Raw genomic sequence first — 18,453 nt, 5'->3', positions numbered from 1 at the left:
AAAAATAAAAATTATAGAATTTATTAGAATGCAATCCAATAACGCTACCCAATACAAACCAGACTCTACTATTTAAGCAGTGTTTTCTTGATGTCTACCTGAATTGTTGCAGACTATTTTAAATTACTTATTGTCAGTGGCATTTTCTTAAATGTATTAGGTCACATTATAAGTAAAATACTTGATTCACTCTTCTAAAACAGCAGCTAGACTAGTTGCTATTAAAATACATCAATCAACGTAATTTATAGAAGGCAGGGAGCTTCTGGTTGCTCTTATGTAAGGAAACAATGCACATCTTTGTCCAGAATAGGTTCTGCTCATTTTCTTAAAAGAGCAAGAAGGGTCTAAAGACCAGTAGTGTCAATTAGAAAGACACAAGATTTTCACATGAAACAACATATATACACAAACAGATGTATGGATAAGGAACAACCTACAGAAGTTAAATCATGTATTTTTAATTAAAAGGTTATTCAACAAAAGTTTAGAGAAAAAAGTCATTTTCTTATGAAGTCATTAAAATTTTACCAAGGGCAATGCATAAAAGGAACCAAAAAGCTGTGTGAACTGAAAAAGACAAGCAAATAGAAAGATATAATTTTAGTCAAGCCATCACAGAACTATAGCAGATAAATAGTATTGTTAGGGCAATGCTGCTGGCTCCCTTCATCCCCCGTGTCAAGGGCAATGGTGTCAGGAACTCAGACTATCTCAACAAGTATTTGTTTTTCACCACAGGACTGAGGGATTATAATCAAGAGGACTGACATGACCACAGGTCAATTAAAAGCACTTTCCTAGCACAATTTTCAAAGCACCATTCAGTATAATCCCCCCAAAAATATATTTTAAATCTGCAATAAAAGCATTGTAGTCAACATTCCCAGTGAGGAGCAGTAAGAGACTGGGAAACTTTGCAGAGCAGCAAAGCCCATAGATCCAAGTTTACAGGACTAAAATCTAGTGACTCTGGGAAGTTTCTGGGTCCAGTACAACTGGCAGTGGTCTGAAATTAATAAACCATGCTAAATTTAATTTCTGTCTCTGCTGTGCTAACTAGGCTGTCCAAGTTCTTGACAACTTATTAGCTCAGGCACCTGCATTTTAATCACAAGTAAAGAGAACAGGGCTCTCAGAAAACAGATGGTTCCCTCCGTGGCACTGCAGTGCATCCAGCAGGATGGCTCTGCTGGGTGCTGGCCAGATGACAGGTTATTGTCTGGGCACCAACCTTGGATTTTTTTATTCACTAGAACATGCAATTGTTATTTCTAGAGACACCAGAGAGACTGTGAAGCCACTGAGAACCATCTTTCAGGCAAAGTGGGGTGGACTGAAAATACTACTAACAAAGACTTTTACCTGAGACTTGAAATGCCACACATGAGACCAGTAGAATCAGTTTGGGAATTATTTTGTCACAGTAAGAAAGTTCCAAAACTAACTGTAGATGCTACAGTTTTATACTTTTCCATTTGTCAGGAGCACAAAAGCAAATATTTGTGGCTTAGAGTTCCTCATGAGAGAGTAGCAGAAATATGGAACAGTATGATTTCTAAGAAGCCCAACAGGTTGGCCCAACTCGTAACCCAGCAGGCACCCTGTGAACAGCACTGGTACCTTACTGGAAAGCAGCTCCTCTGATGATTGTCCCAATGCCTCACAGACAGAGGTTTCACTAACAGCTCTGCATATTACTTTATTTTTCAGCACCCCTTCTGAGCACTCCTTACATGCACTCTGTTTCATGCTAGTAAAAAAAAGCAAGGCTCCAAGACTATGCTTTGTAATTTTGCAGAGTCGGAACATAAATTCTTACCCTAAGGAAGCATTTAATACTGAGAATTTTTCAGGGATGGAAAAAAAACCCCTGAAAAAACAGAGAAAAACCCAAACCCATTTACTTTACCCAAACAAGCCAGGAACTCTGTGGTGACTTTACTAGTCAGTCTGAAACCTGAGCATATAAAACAGTAGGCACTTTTTCAGATGAAGTCAGAAGAACACTGGCTTCTGAAGAAGAGCTGCAACTCTGTTCAATGGCAATTACTCGTAGGGGCAGGCATAGACCTCTTCTCTCTGATCACCAGTGATGAGACTCTGGGCAATAGTACCAAGTTGTGTCAGGGCAGATTCAGGCTGGGTATCAGGAAAAGGTTCTTTACCCAGAGAGGGACTGGGCACTGGAACAGACTCCCCAGGGTGGTCACAGCACCGGCCTGAGTTCCAGAAGTATTTGGACAACACTCTCAGGCACATGGTGTGATTCTTCGGGTGTCCTGTGTAGGGTCAGGACTTGGACTCGATGGTCCGTGTGGGTCCCTTCCAACTCAGGATATTCTATGGCTCTACACTCGAAACAACCAACTGGCAGTTCTGGTCACTGGCTTTAATCCTCAGTGCCAAATCAACCAACAGTGTTAGTGAGGCACATCAAAGCAGCTATATCTGATTTTCAGTCAGTCTTGACAGAATTTCTAAACTTTATTGCTGTTTTTTACCATTTGCAACTAAGGAAATAGAAACACATTTTGTGATGTAAATTAGCTCTTATTCATTGTTTCTGTTTTGTCACTTCAAACACTTATTACAAGGCAATTTAGGTCAGGTTATAACCTTAAATCCACTTGAAAATTTGAATATTATCAATGCAGCGGTGGAAACAACAGACTAGTCACCTACGAAATGCAATAATTACAATAATGCATCAATTTTTCAAGTGAAGTCTACAATTTTTGCTTCAAAGCTGCAGAAAATTACAATTTTTGGGATCAAATCAACCATTTTATCTTTGTGACATACCTGTTTACCACAGACAATGGTTTTACCCCACTTAATTTAAAGGAAGTATTTGAGAGTAGTTGCAATTCTCTGGTCTCCAGAGGCTGTAAATCATCTCAGCAACACAGACAGAGATTTCAGCACTATCAAGGCTATAATACAATTTGTTTTTGAAAAGCAGAAATAATAAAGCAAAAATAGGAAGGTTTAGATATGCCAGTTTGCTAAGGTTTAGGTATCCCACAGATAGTCCATCACTTTCAGAAATTTTGGAACTTGAACCAAAAGCTTCACATGCCTTTTTCCAATTGACCAATTTGCTGGAAGATACTGGTCTATCTGAGATGTATTTTCTATCTGAAGCCAGCTCACATTTTATATTAGAAAAATTTTTAGTCATATTTATCTAGAGAACTTCTACCAGAATCAGCAATCACAACCTTTTTATTCTTGAATTCTGAAATTATGAAAAGAGATACAATTATTTCCAGATATTTAGTTGCCATTCACAGATTAAAAATATGCCAAGTTACAGAAAAAAAAATGTTACAAATTAAGGACTGAAATCAGAATCTATTATTTGAGGTCAATGAGATTTATGAATACCTTCATGCTCCACTAGCTCAAATCATTCTAAGTATGCACCTATACTCTTTCAAGACCAGTTCTGGAATTCTGAACACAAACAAGGGGTATTTATGAGAGAACTTTCAGTTTTAACAAGCTAGACCCGTGAACATATTTTTAATGCTTTCTTATTCCTCTAAACTTTAAGCACCTATTCACAAAGCTCCCATGTACAATATTTCAATCTTAGAGTAACAGGTCTTACAATTTTTTTACCAAGGTCTCTAATTGGCTTTTGGTTCTGCACACCCTATGGTTCTGTGTATTGAACTGATGCAGTGCATTTCTGGATGGTTTTTCAGAAATGCAGCTGAATGAATGAATATACTCATGAATATACAGTATGAATATACTCATATAATGACATCTGAATCTGTGATACCCGAAATGGTGTCATGGTCAGTAATAATATGCTTGCTTATAGATTTCTCAAAGTACAGGTCAGAAGTCAAACATGGAATTTGTTGTGAAGAGGTTATAAAATAAGGCCAATTATTATACCTCCTTGTGGTTTTGGTGTTCTTTTTTCAAATAAAGAACAAAATAAAGCTTCATAAGAGGCTGAACTAAAAGAACAGCAAGCTTAAATTAAACATGCTGATAGACAAGCTCTAGCAAATCTTGTTGTAGCAGATTAAGTTACTATCCTCAGCTGTAGACTGTGCTCCCATCAGAAGTCTCTGATCCCAAAAGCAGAACTGTCAGGAGGGAAGGAGTCCTGGCCACTCAGCCCCCTCGGTGCTGAGAGAGGATTGTAGCTGGGGTCAGACAGCACAGTATGGACTGCAATGACCAAGGAACAAGCACTTCTGTTCACTCTGCAAATGAACTGGAGCACAGAAAGATATAAAACTGACATCACCAAATGCGAAATTTCCCAGAGCTGTAATTGCCACCTACATTTCTTCTGAAGGAAGAATCAGCTGTGCCAATTGTCACAAATCCATTCAAGAATAAAAAATACACAGGTGCCAGAAAGTGTCAGAAGCACAATGTGAATGGTTAAACAATTAGCAGTTAAGTTTAACAGGCACTGATTAGTCATGTTACTAAATATTCAATTTCAAGTTAGCTCTCAGAAATCAGGAACTGAGATTCGTACGGAATTTTAATTATCCCATGAGGTCCCAACCACAGGAGTTTTAGGAAGCACTAACACACGTAATACCAAATGAACAGCATTAATATAAGATTTGACAAGAGTGTGACTTAAGAGAGAACACAAACTAGCCTACTTTTACTACCCAATCACTTAGGTATGCAGCTGCATTCATTAAATATTTGTATAGAAAAGATTTTTAAAATATTGACATATGGAGAAATTGTATGAAGTTCTCACCAATACAAGTCAGAAACTGGCTTAGGGGACAAAGTATATATAAATTCAAGTTTTCAACTCAAATTATTCAATTTTAAAAAACATATGCAAATATTTAACACTTTTCCACTACAGAAATTCTATTGCTGATTTTATACAATCTATTAAGTAAAATTCTTATCCCCTTAGTAGTTTTTATTATGATGAAACATATACAACATTTACTTCACATAAGATTTATAAATTATGAACGACTACTGATCAGCCACAGAAACCACACTCAAGACTTCAGAGAGTTTTATACATAATAAGCAAGCCTAACCTAATTTCTGCAGATTGTCCCAGTCCAACTTTAACTGAGGTATTCAGCTTCTAAGACTGCTTTTTCAAACAAGTGCATCACACAGATTCCAAGTTCAGCCACATGCAGATGCATTTATAACACAGGGCCCCACCCTGCTTTGCACACTGGCCACTGATCAAAACTGAGCCATCAACACTGAATCCTAAATATGACATTTCATTTTAGGAGAAAGGAATTCACAGTTATTGCATTATTATATTGGTTTGTATTGTTTTCATAGAATCATAGAATCGATTGGGTTGGAAAAGACCTCCGAGATCATCAAGTCCAACCCTTGGTCCAACTCCAGTCCCCTTACCAGATCATGGCACTCAGTGCCACGTGCAATCTCAGTTTAGAAATCTCTAGGGATGGTGAATCCACCACCTCTCTGGGCAGCCCATTCCAATGCCTGATTACTCCCTCTATAAAGAATTTTTTTTCTGATATCCAACTTAAATTTCCCCTGGCAGAGCTTGAGCCTGTGCCCCCTTGTCCTATTGATGACTGCTTGGGAGAAGAGACCAGTCCCCACCTGGCTAGAACTTCCCTTCAGGTATTTATAGACAGTGATGAGGTCACTTCTGAGCCTCCTCTTCTCCGGGCTAAACAACCCCAGATCCCTCAGCCTCTCCCCATAGGACTTATCTCTTATTGAGATTTTCCAGCTCTTCAGTTCCCTGCTTTTTGAAAACAAATCAGCTCCTAAAATAAAAGCAGCTTGTTACAATCTTGTAGCCCAGCACAGCATCTGGTTAAGATAATATATCACATTTTTATGGGACAAATTTCAGTGAGGTGTAAAACATGATTTCTGGCTGCTTAGGGCAACACAGAAGCACGCTGGTGTGTTGGATCAGTGGTCCATCCAGCCCCAAGTCTCCATCTGACAGTGGCAACCAGATGAGTTGTTGTGCATCCAGAAGTTCGATAATTGCAGGACATCCCTGCATGGTACGACACCCCTGACTATTCAATTATGAATGATTAAATATATCTGTCAATGGATCTGCTTGCCTGGAAATCTGTATAACCACACTTCTGAACTTGCTGATAACTGATTTCCTCCACAAACTCCTACGGCAACAAATGTCAGCAGTTCAGCACCCAGTATGTGAAGTAACAGCTTCTTTTACCTCTTTCAAACCTTTCACTTTAATCAACTGCATCCTGCATTTTGAAGATCTGCTGCCTCCGTGCCTTTTATTTTCCCCCCCTCTAAAATCTCCATAACATCCTCTTTCAACTGTGGGGTCCTGTCTTCCCAGCCTCTTGCAAGGCTCCTTGGTTTTGTTGCCTTTTTCTGTATTTTTTACTTCTGCTGCATATTCCTTTAAACACAGAGACCTGAACTGCACAGAGGAATGAGGACAGCAGGGTTTTGCATAGTTGCAATATGATGTCTTCTGTCATCTTAATGACTTTCCTGATATATTTAGCATTTTGTTAGCTTTGTGGCTATCACTCACACTACATAGAGCACAAGAAACAGACACTAATGGTTAAAGATAACTTTCTTGACAGTTATACACAAACACAAATGTGGTTCAATTTTATCACACTTCACAAATATCTAATTATCCCACCACTCGATAAAATTATTACTTAAACTCCTAGCACTGAACTACTCTGCTTTGCACATCGCTAGATAGTACTCATTATGTCCCATAAAAAAGCAGTATTTCTGCTTCACTTCACTCTCATTACAGAAAAAAACTCCCACTGAAATAGAACAGGTATCTTTGAATATATCAAAGCTGTAATGAGAGGTATGAGAACACAAACACCAGAAGATCAAAAGGAGAACCAGGACTGCAAAAGAAAATAAATGCTAAGAATAGGTACTGTTTTACAAGCCAATCCATCCTGAAGACACAAGGCAATAATATGATGAGAAAAAGAAAGCAAAAGGTCCTAAGACCAAGTATAGAAATTGTGTGATCCAACACACAGAATCTTTGTTTCCTTCCCAATATTGTCCATCTTCCCTATCTGGAGAGAGGAGATGGAGAAAGAGTCATGTTTGCAGGTCTGCAGAAAGAAAGAAGATGAGTAACAGACAATGTGCCAAAAAAGGAGCATCAAAAGTGTAAGTCCACACTAAACCAGGAAAGATCTAAGAAAAACAATGTACAATGACTCTTCAAAATTGACCATATGACTAATTGCAATAGGTCAACTAGTTTGAATAAAAAAGACATCAAAAAAAAGCAAAGTTTAACCTAAAAAATACTTCATAATCTACAAACAAAAGACAATTCTTAACTGCTGCTTCAAAATACCATATAATTAGATGTCCTCTTTTTCAGTCAAGAAGAAATAGCTCTCCATTGCACTTCATTTTGACCTCTCCTTACTTCAAAATTAGCAAAAGCATAAAGAAAGTAATGACCTACAAAACATGCCAGAAAAATCAGTCTTTAGTTGAATAGCTTTTTCACTGTTATGTTATCCTAAGATCATCCTCAGGATTTTTTTCTTCTAGGAGGAAGAACAAGTGAGATTTACTTTTTCAACTCCTAGCTTCCCATGGCATACACTTTCAGCCCTTAATATTTACATCTTGCTTGATAAGCTAATGAAGAAAGAAGAAATTGAAGTAAGCTAAAAGGCAGAGAAGTGTCTAAGAGCCTACAGAATCCTCACATTGCTGCTCTCCTCTTTCCACTGAAGCCAAGTAACTTTCCTCCTCCGAGTTCTCACTTAGCCCTCACTGTATCAGTTGAAGCAGCACACTTTGCCAGGAAGTGGCTGATGATGAAAGTAAAAATCTGGAGAGGAGATCACGACACACACTAAATTAATACCCTAAACAGGCAAGAATTGATAATTCAGTAGAAAAAGTCTACAAATCTAAAAAGACCTTACACTCAAATGACTTTTTAGTGCTGTTTATACCCTTATAAAAACAAGTATGTGAAACCAGACTATTCCACTTGTCAAAAACAAAACCAATACTGCTGGGCTCAAAAGTCATTTAGTCAGGCAGCCCAAGAAGACAGTCGAGCTGATCAGCTTTTACCTCACTTTACACTAAGATATGGTGCTAATTCCTCCCTGTAAGTAATTAAGTTACTAATTTAGAACGTCTTGATTATTGAAAAAAAATATTAAATTGTAAGAGCTTGTTTTATATTCTTGTACAACAATCACCCCCTTCAAATACATATATCCCAGTTCCATTTCAACCCAGTTTTCTCACCTCATGCACTTGAGGAGTTCTAATAACATTCAAGCAAAATGTCAGTGCCACTGGCACTAAGCAATTCCAGCACCACTTGATCCTACAGGAACTGACTCTGTAGAAAGCACGTGATCTCCACTAATGCTGTACTGTCCCACTAACAGAGGCCTAAGTTTGTCTGCTGACATCACACAGCCTTTCAGACACTGCGAAGAAGAGATTTGCTCTCTGAAAACAAGCATATACATTCATAAGAAGTACAACCAATATGATACCAACCTACACAATCCAAACACTCGTCTGTTTAGAAGCTGGATGTTTTTAACCCAAGAGCTTGAGTTTTGCCTTCAGAGATGAGAGAATCTTTAGAAGTAAGTCATATAGAGGAAATAGCAACACACTCTCTCAGCCAATACAAGATACACAGTTAATTTTTATGGCACACGATGCCATTATCTGTAACACAGTTTCTCTACAAAAGCAACTTTAATTTTCTTAGCCAAGATACACTGAATTAATCTATGATTAATCTGCCTCAAGTTTCATTAACAGAAGCTGAGAAGTAAATGGCAATTTGATAAGACAAACAAGGGCAATCACAAGTTCTCAGCCACGACACTGCAGGAACGCTGCATGATCCAACATTAAGGTGAGGCCTGAGCTCTATATGCAAAGGCATCACATTCTAAAGAAAAAGTATCCACTATGCTAAAGAATTTAACTCAGTATTACAAACACCATGCAGAAAAACAGGCTTCCCTCTCTGGTTTTCTCCTCTGCCACACTGAAAGACCAGCTCCTAAATAAGTGATTAACAGAGCAGACATTACCAACGCATACCTCCTTCACTGACCTTAATTGTGAAGATCATCCCAGTTAAGAGAACACTTGGGTTTACATTTGAATATTCAGATGAGAGCTGACTTGCTTATCTCTGCCACCCAAACCAAGATCAAGATTTGGCTCCAGGAGAACATCAAAAGTAATTTCTCTCCATAATGTTTTCACCAAGACATCATGCCAGTTATATTTTACCTGCTTTCAGCCTTGAACAAGGTGATCTTTTAAAAGTTTCACTCCTCTGTACGTCTCCATAAACACAAGTCACTCCGATGGACTCTCAGCACTAACAACAACAGCTCTCATGTGTATCACTGGCACTTTTTAACAATATACTGGTAAAATGAGAAGTGACCTCTTTAGGCATTAGCAGACCTTGTCCTCCCCTAAGCTCACACATTTGTACTCAGAACTCGACACCACCGGTACCTAACTGAATAATTTCCAGCCTCTCCTTCCTGACTACAAAAATACACACTTATCCTTGAGAAAGCCTTGGAATGCACACAGCCACCTCCCAGAGCCACTGCCAGGTCAAAGAGCACATGCTGAGGTTGCAGTAGCACTTCCCAGTTATCAAAGGTTTATGGTTTTGCTGAATTGAACTTTCTTGAGAGTTTGAAGAAACCACTGAACAACCTCACATTAGAGAATTCACACTGACTATTCAGTTGATGCATCTACATACACAGGCTGATACTTATATGAATATACTGACTACTGCCACACTTGAGTACTTCTAATATCTTTTGTAAAAACCACTTCACTGCTTAATATATCTTTGCCAGAAATCATTCCTGGCTTTAAACTGTTTTTTTTTTTTTTTCCAAAAAAACCCTCCCACATTTGGAGTCTTGGGAATTAGCTCTTATGGCTAAATAATCAAGTATGACCTTCAACAGTTTCCTCAGAAGAGGAATCCTGATACAAGAATGAAGCTTAGAGTTTGATTTCTCTATTATTTTTCTTAAGAATTATCTTTTCCCAGAATTTCTTTCTAGCATCTATTCCTCTGTTAGACCTCTGCAGGACATCAGGAGCTCACTGTCTATGCTGAAAAAGTATAGTGAACGCAGACACTAAAGTTTGTGATTAACTACCATGAGCTGCACTGTCACATGTATCAACTGTCAAGCCTTTCTCTAACCCTAAGGTCAAAATTTTTAAAATAAAACACTAGAGGCAAAACCAAGTATTAAAAATGAAAGCATAAAAATCACATTAACTGTTTTTTACTCATTATTTTTCTTTAGAAGACAATTATGGCCAACCAGAACAGACACATGATGCAATAGTCAAATCACTTAAGGAAACACAAGACACTGAGGTGACCTTAATACAGCAGATAATAATTGTAAGTATGTTGAAACAATTACATTTCTCTATCTAATTATTTAGCATCTTATAAGAAAGCAGAATTAGATCCACAAGAGAATCTAGATGCTATGCCACCTACTAGACCCCACAATCCACAGATAAGCAACAAAGCTGTGCTCTGCAATGAAAAGGGCACATTATAGGTGCTGTCCAAATATCTAATATTCAACATCAGTAAGAATTGGTCAAGTCAGCCAAGAATAAACAAAGATCAGAGATTTAAGTCTCAAGAATTCCACACCATGCTGGGTAGATGAAAAAAATCCATTTCATTTACTCTTTCAACGCTTTGCCTGTTAACAAGGAGACTTGTGTCCATATCATCAATTTGTACTTGCTCGAGCTAGTTCCTGGTCTACATGTCATGCTCTCTGTTCCTAAGCAAATACTGCTCCTCAAGAATGAAACTGCCTGATGCCTAGAAGCACTTCACACCCAAACACCCAAGTGGCCTGGCAGTTTATAGGTATTCCCTTTGGGAACTGGCAGCTCCTCCAAAGAGTAGAAGGATTTGAACCCAAATCTCGACATGTTGGGCAGGCACTTGAACCATTTATGCATCTGTAAAGAATTCAATATCACAACCTTATTCTGCCAAAAGATAAGTGTGCAAGATTAGGCCTTTCACAGAAGTCTTCCTTGTAGAAGTGTGCATTACTAATGGTATTCCTGTTCGCTTTCTAACTTAACTGATGCAAACTTTGAGCATTTATTTCTCCTCACACAGCTATGTGTTAGTGTGTAATCAGACATCCCAGCAGTGTAAAAAGTCTTTACCAACATACACACCCAGTTGATCACCTCTGGTTAAAAAAAACACCAAAACCCAAAAACGTACTTTAAAATAGTCTGCAATATAACTGTTCACGCAGTTATAATTCTTCTTTCTTCTGCTTCACACATTAGCCTGAACTATTCTTAGGACATTCGGAGTAGCTTTCCAGCTATACTGGGAGTGCAGGAAGGAGGAGGTGTACCTAAAACACACCTGCTGTCAGAACAGTTCTATTGAAGAAAGCTCCAAAATATGTAACTACATTAGAAAAGTAATTCTGCCAGCACACCTGATGTTAAACGGTTTCCACTGAATTTTCTACCACAAACCTGGCTCCAAACCTTTTCAAACATACGAATGTCTCTCTTTACCCACTAATAAAAGGAAAATAAGAGAGCAATATCTAATTAATATTTACAAAAAGTCTTGAGGTTTCCAAATGTATGACCAATGTAGTAATTAGTCTTCCAAAGACCGTAATGTCAAGTCTTTCTGCAACACTACCTGCCACACTCAGAAACTTAAGTCAGTTGCTAGAACATTTAAAAATTTTACACTGACACATGAACACAAACACAAATACTGTTATCTAAGAAGTAGCAGACTGTTTGAAATTTTATCCTTCAGCGTTCCAGAAGTGCAACACTGCAAAAGGAATACACTTAAAAGTGCAAACTGGGAAAAAACAAACGGTAGCTGAAACAGCTAGTTACAACCGTAGCATCTGATCATGTTAAGTGCTAATCTTTAATGACATAACAGAATTCGCATCAAAAAATGCTACAGGTTTTTAGAAGCCTGCAACTTCAAAGTATAGCAAGAGATTTTAATTAAAAGCAAATGGAGATGTTAGGAAAATGTAACTATTTACATGGGAAAATAAGTGGATGCACATGAACTTCAGACTACACTAAGCTTTCTGTGTCCACAGTCCTTGGTATGAATGTCAAGCTCTACACTACATTTTTAATGCTCCTCTGTCACACACTGCTGTGGTACTGAAAGATGTCCATCACCCCGCAACGCCCGAGTAACTCCTGCAGATTCCTCAGGCAGACCAATCAGTCTAGTGAAGAAATACTTTGATATTCATTTTTAAGGAAGTTCAGAACTTTTGAGAAGAAATTTAATAAAAACTAAGTAAAGTTCCAGTCTTTACCATCACCTAATTCTATACAGAAAAAATTACCATCCACTGCTATTTCACACATTGCAAAGCAACATGAAACACATTGGAAGGATGTAAAATCTGAAAGAACTACTTTGAAAAGAGTTCAATGACCATGTATTAACATTTAACTCTGCATAAGCCTATTAACAGTAACATAAATTAAATTTAAAAGTCTGCCAGACTGCTTCAAAGTTCTGTAACATTTGTGATGCCTTGTTAAAAGTTATCTGCCATACTAACCATTAGCTAAGCTTTTAACGTGTAAAATAGTGAACTGGAAAAGAGTTTACATGTGTATAAAGCAGTTAGACTCTAAAGGGTTTAACATTCCGATTTGTAATAACAGCTCTAGTATGATCATAAGAAAACATCTACTGTGTGTGAGAATTTGGACAACAGATTAAAACCAAAAGCTTGCGGACTCAGATGTGTAAAAGCAGTACAAAGATACTCCATTTTTTACAAAGCCAGAAAAAACACCTCAATCCTCCAAAAACGCAGAGAGGTCTCTTTAAGGCATAGGAAGTTGTACACTGAAGCAGCAAACACACAGAAAAGATCACCATCAGTCACTAGTTAGAAATCTGACTGCAGTCATTGATAAATCATCACGTACAAATTACCCTCCCGGCACTGGCTGAAATTTATCCCCTGCAATATTCCTCATAAAGTTATTTTTCGTGGATCCGTCCCATGTGAGACATCTGAGAACATTATTATAAATATTTTTCAAAAACGCCAAACACAAGTTAATTTAGTTTTCTCATGCGGTTTGTCTCACTAAGCTCACAGTTCCCGCGTTCTTTGTTACTTGGCTGTGGATTCTGTCCCACCGCACAGTCCCGGTGGCTCCGTAAGGAAAGTCCCAGCACCGCACCAGGCACTGCCGCTACAGGCTTTGGGAACACGGAGCCGCGATCGATGTGCGCTACCTCCTGCTGAACAGAAAATGCACTGAAGTCGCACACGTTCAGCCTCTTCTAACTTAGCCTTGCAAAGCTTCGCGAACCAACCTGAAGCAACCTCTTTACAGAGGCACCATTTCCAAACACAGACCTGCCAGAGGGTCAGAAGTGCAGAGCAGGGGGCCTCAAGTTTCCCCCTTCACTAAAACTCAAACAAACCCCCCTATACAACCACGCAGAGAGCGCACACCCAGGTGCGGGAGGTTTCCTTACAGCTCCTGGGCCTAAGCTGCGGAGGCACCCGAGGGAGGGCTGCAGGGAGTGCAGGAGCCGCAGTGGGGCTGCGGGCTGGGCGTCCCCCGCGCTCCCGCAGCGCCTCCGGCACCTGTAGCCGGCCCGCCCCGCCCCGCGGGCTCCGCGGGGCTCAGCCCGGGCCGCCGGCAGCCCCGAGCCGGGCTCTGCTGTGCCCCGCCGTGCCGCCCGGAGCCCCGGGCCTCCGCGGGCGCCGTGGCCGCGGGGGAAGCTCCGGCCAGCCCGGACTGGTGACTCCGCGGCGCGACCTGTTGCTCGCCAGCCGGGCGCGGGCGCTGCGCTCACCGTCCGTCCGTCTGTCCGTGCGTCGCCGCCGCTGACACGCTCCCGCCGGGCCGTAGGTGTAACTCGGCGTCTCCCGCGCCGGTGCCGCCCGGACACAGTCCCCGCCGCGCTGCGCAGCCGCCGTCCAACCCAGCCCAGCCCGGCCCGGCCCGGCCCGGCCCGGCCCCGCGCCCGCCCCAGCCCCAGCCCCGCCCGCCCCTTCCCGCCGCGCAGGCGCAGTCCGCCCCGCGGGGCCGCCCCAGCCGGATGGGAGCGGCGCTGCCCGAGGGACAGCTCACGGCGCCCTCGGGGGGCACTGGAGGCTATGGCGCTGCTGCCATGTCTCCCCCCGCACACAATCAGCTGCCTTGGAAAACACCTCCGAGATCATCGAGCCCAACCCATGGCCGAACACACCATGTTAGCTGGGCCATGGCGCTTAGGTGCACATCCAGCCTTCCTTTGATCTCCCCCAGGGGCAGTGACTCCACCACCTCCGCGGGCAGCCACTGCAGGTCTGTCCATCGCCACCTTCCTCCTGTCCGTGCCGCCGCAGCAGCCCCGGCCCGGCAGCGCAGGCACCGCGGCCCCTCTGCCCGCTCGCCATCCCTCTGTGGCCCCGCCGGCCGGGGGCAAAAGCTGCTTCCTCTCCGCTGAAAGTCCCGGCTGCCCTGGGGAGGCTGAAGCACAGAAGGCGCCCACTACACAGGGTCTGGAAGAATTAAAGCAACAGGACCTTAGAAGTAGTTTCACCGGGTTGTTTGAATCCATGGATGCGTTGTGCAGGAACACGGAAACATATTTTCGGCGTGCTGCAGTTTTGTTTGACTTGGAGCTGCAAAATGCATTCACTCCCCTGGTTTTTCAGGCTAGTCTGCCTCGATCATTGCCTGAGGCATTAGAAGGAATGTTCTACTAAGAAGTCCTAAAGAGATACCTCATTTAGTCCGTCTCTCCTTGCTTCAGTTTAACCGTATATGATAAACCTGTGTCTTTTAACTCTGTATCATTCTCCACAGTGAAACCCAGACACTCTGTAATTGTACCCTATACTATGTTTTGGTTTTTTTTAATCGGTTCTATAGACAGACACAAAGACCAATTTTACAAGTCCCCAAACCCGATCCCATGGTTTTCTCACTGGGTGGAAAGGCCAGCTGAACCTGACACTGAGGTACATCCTGTCCAGCTGTCTGCAAAGGAAACCCTGAAAGCGTTCTACCTTTTCACATTGTGGCCTAAACTCTCCAGGATGGCTTTTTTTGCTGTTTTTAGGGCAGCAATGCCTGGTAAATGTGTTTAATCAGCTATTTCTGCTCTGATCAATAACAAGGGTCTTAATATCAAGTAAGCACAACTGTAGCACTGCAGGAAGTACAAGTGTTGGTGGACTGCAGAATTACTTACTTAGGAAATAAAAAGGGAGGGAAAACATGACATTGGTATTTTGTGGCTGAGCAAACCCAAACATGCTTCTTTTCACCTTCGTATGAAAATAGTGAAAGTTCACATGAACCTTTTTTTACAAACCACAGGACCTGAGAACCAGAGGACCTTTTCAAAATGTGATACCTGCCCAGAAGATATAGTGACTGCAAAAAGTAGATAGGTTCATCAGTTGGCGGTTCACTATTGTCTTCCTCATCTTAACTGATCACTAGTTTAACTATTTTCTACCTCCAAGGTTGGGATGATCAGACAAAAAAAGCCACAAATTCTGATTATAGTTTTCCTCAACTGACAGCATTTGTACTTCCTCTCACAGAAAATCTCATTGCCTCCAATTTGCATGTTGCCCAGTTGCCAGTTTTTAAACCAGGATAAAGGGAATTTTCTTCAATATGATGTGCAATTTGTCGTAGAGCAGAAAAAGATACACATCAGTTGCAGAATTTCCATTTACCTCCTTTACTGTCTTATATCTGTAGCTGACAGTTTATTTTTTGCCAGAAGGGGTTACCAGACCAGGTTAAGACTGAGCTTGGTATATCTCTTGGATATATCTGCTTAAAGATCTGTTTGTTTCTTGGGTAACCAATCTCCTCCCTCTGGCTTTCACAAACCCTAATATTAGCCCCTTCCCAGCTGGCAAATCCATTCATAAGGTACTTGAATGAGGCATGCTTGGCTAATTCTGTCCATCAGATTAAAATACTGTGTCAGGCCAAGAAGCTGTCATACCTGAAAACAATTCACAATACAGCATAGGATCAGTGGCATTATTTGTAAAGATCCAGATAACCTCTCTGTTTTGAATCGTTTAAATAGACAGCTCTTGATGGTTCGTTTTTCCTTGTGGATGCTGTTTGGTGGTATGCTAAGAACACAAAAATTACTGTGAGAAAATCAGCATTTTAGTCGAATTTAACAAAATCTGCAAATAGAAAAGATACAGGTAAAGAAGGTGAGTGGGAGGATGAGGAAGGACAATTAAAAGATGATTGGGAAGACCAAAGCTTATAGTCTTCCTTTATTTTGTCTTAGCTCATTAATCTTTCATATGAGGATCTACTAAGACAGCTTTTAAATGAACTGAGAAAATTACTTACCAAAGTACTAAAGCTTTCTATTCCATCTCTTCTTCAACATTTTCAATTATTATTATTCAATTATTATCTTTAAGCAGAAAGGAACTGAAAAGAAATACCCAAGTCATACCCTTTGTGAGCTTGAATCTTTGAACATTTTGATTTTAGATAACCTTTTCCTATGATTTTACTATTTGGGATTATGGAAACATTAAAGCACGCTTGCAGCTACAGAACCAATATATTTAGGCAACTTTATTTATTATAAAAGAACCTTCTTTTTAAGATTGATGCATTCATTCTACAGACAAATATATTTTAACAAAGAAAATGCTCATCTTTGACGCATTGAATTTGACATGAATTAGTGTCACTATTTGCAAGCAAGGTGAAGATATAAGTGTTTATCAATCTAGAACTGGCTGATGACAATCAATAAGAAAGAAAAAAGTAAATTCTCACTCAAGCTGAGGCATCAGCCAAACACAGGACAAAATGTTTTCTTTGAAACCATTGCCCTCTGGAGGGGAAATGAAAAATCACCAAAGGATCAGGTAAAAATTCCTTTTTATCTCACCGTGAACTGAATTTGTGCTTTACAGTCCATGAATGGTTCTACAGACAAACGGAAAAAAAGATTTCTATTAGAAGATCCACACTGGCCACAGTGCTTATATCAGTAGGTTGGACAAGTAATCCCCATCTGTCTGCCCCATTACTCTTCTCCTCTTTATCTCTAAACTCTTTATCTCCAAACTCACTGAACACCCATTCTACAGCAGATGTACTTTCTCTTCCAGCTCTATCTTGGATACCTTCCAAGCTGGTGTCATCCCTCTTTATTTGCCAAAATATTTTTTTATGCAATCCCTAAAGCATTCTTATCTGCCTGATAGCAGACTCTCTATTCCATCCTCTTTCTTGACCTTTCTGCCAGTTGGTTGGTTGGTTGGTTGGTTGTTTTATTATCTTGATTACCCTTTCCTTCTTGATCTTTTATTCTTGCAAAGTTTTGAGAAATTGTGTTCTCTTCTTTTTATCTCTCTACTTTCATGTCTGGCATCTATTCAAATAGATTATTTTCCTCCTGTCTATGAGAACTTCACAGGGATTTTTCCCTTGGCCTTTAGATATTGATAGTTTATACCTTGGTTAATCACATTTAAATGTCACCTTTCACTGAATATAAGTGAAAGTGAGCTCCTTCCTTTTCAGACTTTGCTGATATATTCTCCTGGTGTAGCAGGGAAAATGATAGTATCTCCCAGTGAACTTTCCATTTTGATTTATAGCAGTCTGATACCTCCTGACTACGAATCTGGTGGTTGGTTTTTTTAACCCTAAGTGAGACACAGGCACCAGCCATCTGAAACAATGTAACAGCAGCACTAATCTCCTGGAGAGCTGGTTATATTCAGTGCCTAGTGTTTCAAAGAAGAGTGCAAAACACAAAATGCCATAATCCAAATTCTACATTAAACAAGAAAATAAAAACCTCAAAATTCTTGGCCTTCACAACCCAGCAACAGAAACCCCAAATTTTGAAATTAAAACAGCAATCCAGTCATTTCAGCCTTCCTTGAACTAGGACAACAAATACCAAGGATTCAAAGACAGTTATGCTTTGCTTCTTGATAGCATCCAGAGCTATTCCTTATTTCCTATCCAGTAATCTTATTCTGCATTCACTTTCATCTGTGTGGCCAAAACATCTTCCTCTCTGGTATCTGGTATCTAGTGTCCTCTGCCACTCCTTAATCATTCAAATCCAAAACTGTACAACTCCAAGAAAGGTCACAGTATTTACAAATAGGGTCATAAATGCAGCAGAAGTTCAGCTGTAGAAAAACATTAATCTCCAGAAGAGAGGTCCCAAGTCTGGGAGTACTACTCATCTCTCAGTGTGGGGTCTTAAGCCTAGAAATAGGAATAATTTCCAGAGGATGGGCACCCCAAATAAAAGCTAGAAGGGAGAGTGTTGTAACAGTTTGGGTCCTTATTGTTCCCTTTTCTAAGGTTTCACTG

General features: G+C 40.4%; 1 protein-coding gene across 2 annotated transcripts in view; it reads right to left on the bottom strand.

The window, feature by feature from the left end:
* PALS1 (protein associated with LIN7 1, MAGUK p55 family member) overlaps positions 1 to 14,346 on the bottom strand; it is a 56,549-nt gene extending 42,203 nt beyond the window's left edge. Inside the window, exon 1 of one of the 2 annotated variants that reach the window (XM_071558111.1) lies at positions 14,318 to 14,346. The gene's annotated coding sequence lies outside the window, so the exon portion shown is untranslated. Of the gene's footprint in view, positions 1 to 13,921; positions 14,036 to 14,317 lie in introns of those variants that run through there. The other variant, XM_071558110.1, reaches the window with a different exon arrangement.
* Positions 14,347 to 18,453: the final 4,107 nt, after the last annotated feature.

This window comes from Pithys albifrons, chromosome 6 (assembly GCF_047495875.1).
Source record: "Pithys albifrons albifrons isolate INPA30051 chromosome 6, PitAlb_v1, whole genome shotgun sequence".
NCBI lineage: Eukaryota > Metazoa > Chordata > Aves > Passeriformes > Thamnophilidae > Pithys > Pithys albifrons.
Note: the sequence above shows the minus strand (reverse complement) of the source record. Positions and strands in the feature narration are given on the sequence as shown.